Source organism: Trachymyrmex cornetzi, unplaced genomic scaffold (assembly GCF_001594075.2).
Source record: "Trachymyrmex cornetzi isolate Tcor2-1 unplaced genomic scaffold, Tcor1.1 scaffold621, whole genome shotgun sequence".
Lineage (NCBI taxonomy): Eukaryota > Metazoa > Arthropoda > Insecta > Hymenoptera > Formicidae > Trachymyrmex > Trachymyrmex cornetzi.
Window position 1 is genome coordinate 240,985 of NW_017299939.1, and position 5,414 is coordinate 246,398.

Consider the following 5,414-nt stretch of genomic DNA (forward strand, 5'->3'; position numbering starts at 1 on the left):
TTACCGATAAAATGTAACTAAATAAAGTTAAAAAGTTAGGAGTCTAAAATGTAACTAAGTTAAGTTAAAATTAATTAACTTTTTAACTTTTTAACTGAACTTTTAACTTTTTAATTTAGCACTACCCAACCCTGCTAATTATATTTAAATATGCATCATTTGGCAAAATCAGTATTACGCTTGGTATATGGCTGTACAGGATGGTTTGGTGTAATTCTTACTATGAGGAACACTATAAATTATTTCGCGAATTGTTGGCTGTAGTCAGCGTTCGTCTATACGGATCGTTTCGTGGATGCCGAACATATCCAGCGTTAGGAGCGAAAAGGTTAAGTTCAAAAGAACTAATTAGAAAAAAGATCTTGAATACGTTCTATTTTATATATACGTATTTATTCTATTATATATATACAGGGTAGGGCAGTAACTCTCTCCACTTAGAATATTTCTATTTTTATAGATATGAAACGATATATTTATTGAATTTGTATATTGCATCAAAAGGGATACAATATACTAGTAATAGTTTTTCTATGAGTAGAGGCGCTCAGAGATTTCAAGATGACCTCCACTTTTTTAAATGGAATTGTATGATTTTTTTTGCATAATATGATTCCTCTAATTATTCTGCATATAAAAGTATTAAGGTAGTAATATAAAAAAACCAATAGTTTACGAGATATTTTGTACTTTATTCTGGCATATATTGACATGAATATTAAATAACTCGTAAATTATTAATTTTTTTTTTGTAATCCTTAGTACCTTTATAAACAGAATAATGAGATGAATCAATTGATGGAAAGAACTCAGTGAGAAATGACAATGAAATCGATGTCGAATAGACGTCAATTTGATAATTTCGATGTCGAATCAACGGGTGCTTTCCAATTGCTTAACACATCTTAACACAAATATACACAGGAATGCACAAAGTGTAACGTTGTGCACAATTCAATTGGAACAGAATGTGTACGCTGTGCACATTTGAGATCCGTTTCGAATGGAGTTAGATTAAATGTAACTTTTTCCATCTGTATTAAACAAAAAAAAGTAAAAGTGCCGGTCACTCAACGTCTTTCAACCTCATTTATAGCCGCCGCAGTTAGTAATATGTAATTGTCACTAGAAAACACAAGCTTACACAGCCCTCGGACTGAGTACGGATAGTGTTGTATCGACGATAACGAACAATTGGAACGCAACTTGTGTCGACATGTGTACGAAAATGTCTAGGGATATTGCAATTGGAAAGCACCCAACATCGATTCGATACCGATTCTATTGTCATTTCTCACTGGGAAAACACATAGCTGCTTATTTAAAAAATTATTCTTTTTACATACAGTCAGTCAAGTAAGAGCGTGGTCGGGTAAATGTATGAAAAAATTTATTAAATGAAATGTTTATATTTATATATGCATTGTACTCAATACGAACAATGATGCAATTATGTTAATAATGTGTCCAGTCACCACCGTCGATAATTGCCTTGCATGTTTTCGACTAATTTGACGGCGTATTCTAGCGGCAAGGATCTTCAGATCCGACTTTCGCAAGATAACTGCTCCAAAGTGTGTGTGCGTTTTCCACGAAGCTTCTGCTTAATATATGCCCACACATTTTCGATTGGGTTTGCATCGGGCGACTGCGACGGCCAATCCAATGTAACGATGCCAGATTGCTTCTTCCACTCGGTACAGAGCTTGCTGCGGTGTTTAGGGTCGTTGTCTTCCTGCAGAATCCAAAAAATCAACGACAACTGAATCTTTCTTGGCAATGCATCAAGGACAAAACTTCCCTCTATCGGCTCACGAAGGAATTAGAGCGATATCTTTTATTACCTATCAGTAAAGTCGACCACGCTCTTACTTGACTGACTGTACATATTTATTTTAAAGCAACTATGTATTTTTCATCCACCAATTGATTCATCTCATTATTCTGTTTATAAAAGTATTAAGGTACAATTGTAAAAAAATTAGTAGTTTATGACTTATTAAAAAAATATTTTATGTTAATATATGTCAGAATAAAGTATAAAATATCTCGTAATCTATTGGTTTTTTGATACGCTACCTTAATACTTTTATATGCAGAATAATTAGAGGAATCATATTGTGTAAAAAAATCATTCAATTCCATTAAAAAAAGTGGAGGTGACTTTGAAATCTCCGAAGCGAAAGAAAATCTCCATCAATACAAAAACTGTTAGTAGTATATTATATCCCATTGAGTTGCTATACAACTTCAGTAAATATATTATTACATATCTAAAAATAGGGAGAATATTCTAAGTGAACAGAGTTACTGTCCCACGCTGTATATATATATGGATATATTTATATATACGTTTATTATATATATTATATACTTTTATACTTTTATTTAAAATAAGACATACCCAGCAGATAAAATTATATCCATAGTGGTAATGTCCCAGGCCAAATTTTACCTCTCTTTGTTTTATTTGTAATATAAACTGCCAAATCTAATTGAAATAAATAATTTAATAAGCGTTAAATATATACTACTATTTTTGACAGTTCGGACACTTGCATAAATTTTATCAAAAAGATCAGTAAATTTAAGACATTGTAAAACGTTAATTATGTTACTTTGTCGTAGATATTAAGGCTCCGCTGACTAGTCGCAGCGGCCGTGTTGGAATCGTGACGTCAGAAGCGAGGAATGACACGTTAATTTATGTTGCACGCCATTAAATAAAGACAATTTGATAAAATGACGAGATCGCTTTAAAACATTTGTAAAAATCGATGAAAAATGTCCTTTCCTCACATGACAGTCAGTAAATGGTCGTAAAAGACACGTAAAGTGAACCTATATATTCGGGCAGAAACACACAGTCTGACAGGTGTTGAAACGAGTAAAATATACGCTTTTATATATAAAATTCCAAGATAACTTTAGTTCTCGTCGATAATTATGACTTTGATAAGTACGATATAAGTCACATTTTCATAATTAAACAAATAATAACAAAATGGCATGCAACATAAATTTCGTCGTCAAAACGTCACTTTTCCACGCCTACAAGTTCAGCCATTTATCGTGGTGCGGCGCTGTAACATACATACAAGTACGGGCCCATGTACAATAGGGTAACTGTCCCAATTACTGTGCCTGTCCCTATTAGAGTGCTTTTGTATTTCGACAAGTCATAAAGGAAACTAGCACGAATAAATAAGAAAAAACACTTTTTCTTGTTAAGTTAAATTATATTAATGCATACGATACCAAAGATAATATTTTATTTTTTGATTTTTAAAGTGTATTTTAAATATTTTTCAAAAAATATGAGGAATTTATGTGAATCCAGTAATACGTACCGCAAGATTTTAGCTTGTGCCTATTAATGTGCTCTGTATTGGAGCTAAAAACGTTGTGTACATTGAAATAAATAAAAGTGAAATAATGATTTATGTAATATATTAACTTAAACAATTAGCTTAAATTTATTACCTATTTTAGGTTTTAGTAACTATATGTTAAAATGAGTCAAATGTGGATAGGCAGTAGGCACACAAATTAGGGGCACATTAATAGGGTCATCGCCGCTTGGAGGACTCATTAATAGGGACAAAAACATGTTTTTTATTTTTGTCAAAAACATTATAAAGTATTAACATTTTTTAGATTAAAGAAATATTATAAGAAAAAAAAATAGTTGAAAAACCCATATTGATTGCAAGCAGATAAAATTAAAGCTAAAATATTTAATAATTAATTCAGTAATAAGTAAGTTGGCTAAAAGACACGTTAAGGCTGCGTTCGAAAACATCACCCGGATGTCTTCGTGTATCATCTTATCCTTGTTTAACACTGAGTAAACAACAAAGATAATACGATACGAGGGGGCACTCGGGTGATGTTTCCGAACGCAGTCTAAAAGGGACAGTTATCCTACGTTTTCTCGCGGTCGGCACTCCGAGAGTGAACGAGACAGCGACCTCTTTTTCACATTAGCCGCTTGTTTCAAGCGGCCGAAAATGCCTTTTCGGCAATCTTGCCCGCTCGGCTTCCCACGGCATGGATAAGGAACGAGGATCATTCTAAATATAATAACATATAAGTTTTAACAAATTGTGATAATAGTGTACACCTTCCATTAATCCAGAATAATATAAATCATGTTAAAACGCAACAGTTTACGAGAACATTTTATAATAGTTTAACTGCAAAAAATCGTTTTGTTACTAAATGTACGTGATTGTGCAACTTTTGAAGAAGAAAAATCACCCCTGTAAATTGCGACTGCTCAAAGACGTAGATAATTAAGTTTTCCGCAAACTGGTTTTTAGTGGATAAATAGCTTTTTGCAAAAACAACATTTCAAACTCGTTCAGGGCTAGATTTGTTCGTAGTTATAAGAGCTACATTTTACGAAAATTTGGAAGCTTTGCGTTGAAATCTCAATGAACAGAGAGCGAGTGAAAAAAAACCTTTTCCAGTGGTTTTTATCTTCGTTTTTCTACTTAACTATACAGGGTGTTTGAAAATTACCGGGTAATCGATCACGAGCAGGTAGAACGGACCAAATTGAATCGAAAATTCTTATACCATTTTGTAGGTTGCGTAATAGTTAACGAAATAATAACGTTTAAAGATAGTCGAATAAGCGCGTCCGGCCGGCCTACTCTCTGCTACCGAATATACAACCTACCGTCCCCACTGATCGCACGGCGCGCGGGCCACTGGGAGTGAGGATGGCTTGCTAGGCGTGCCGTTCGAGTTGTTTGAAGACGTTTAGTGGCAGTTCCCACTCCCAACGGCCTGCTCGCCGTGCGATCGGTGAAGACGGTAGGTTGTATATTCAGCAGCAGTAGGCCGGCCGGACGCGCTTATTCGACTATATTTAAACGTTAATATCTCGTTAACTATCGCGCAACCTATAAAATGGTATAAGAATTTTCGATTCAATTCGGTCCGTTTTACCTACTCGTGATCGATTACCCGGTAATTTTTAAACACCCTGTATATAATAGATCGATTTTAATTTTCCACGTCTCTTATTGTAGGTATTTCGAATACCTACATTTTTGTACAGGACTTTTTGCTATACAATCAATATTTTTCATTTTGTAAGCGAAAAAGGTGCTTTTTGCAATTATTGGACTTTTTTCGCATATTTTCTTCACAAGTCTCGAGTCTCAAACATACGCATTTTTTCTGATAGCCTTTCGAAGATTTTCATGAAGAGAAATGCTGGTTTATAATTTTTTTTCGATAAAATTCTATTTCTACTGAACCATTCTTGCTACTCAAGTTTATGAAGGAGGTATATAACGCGCATGAAAAATCCTAAACAATTAAATATCTCGTAAACAGTTGCGTTTTAACACGATTTATACTATTCTGGATTAATGAGAGGGGTATATTATTACTACAATTTA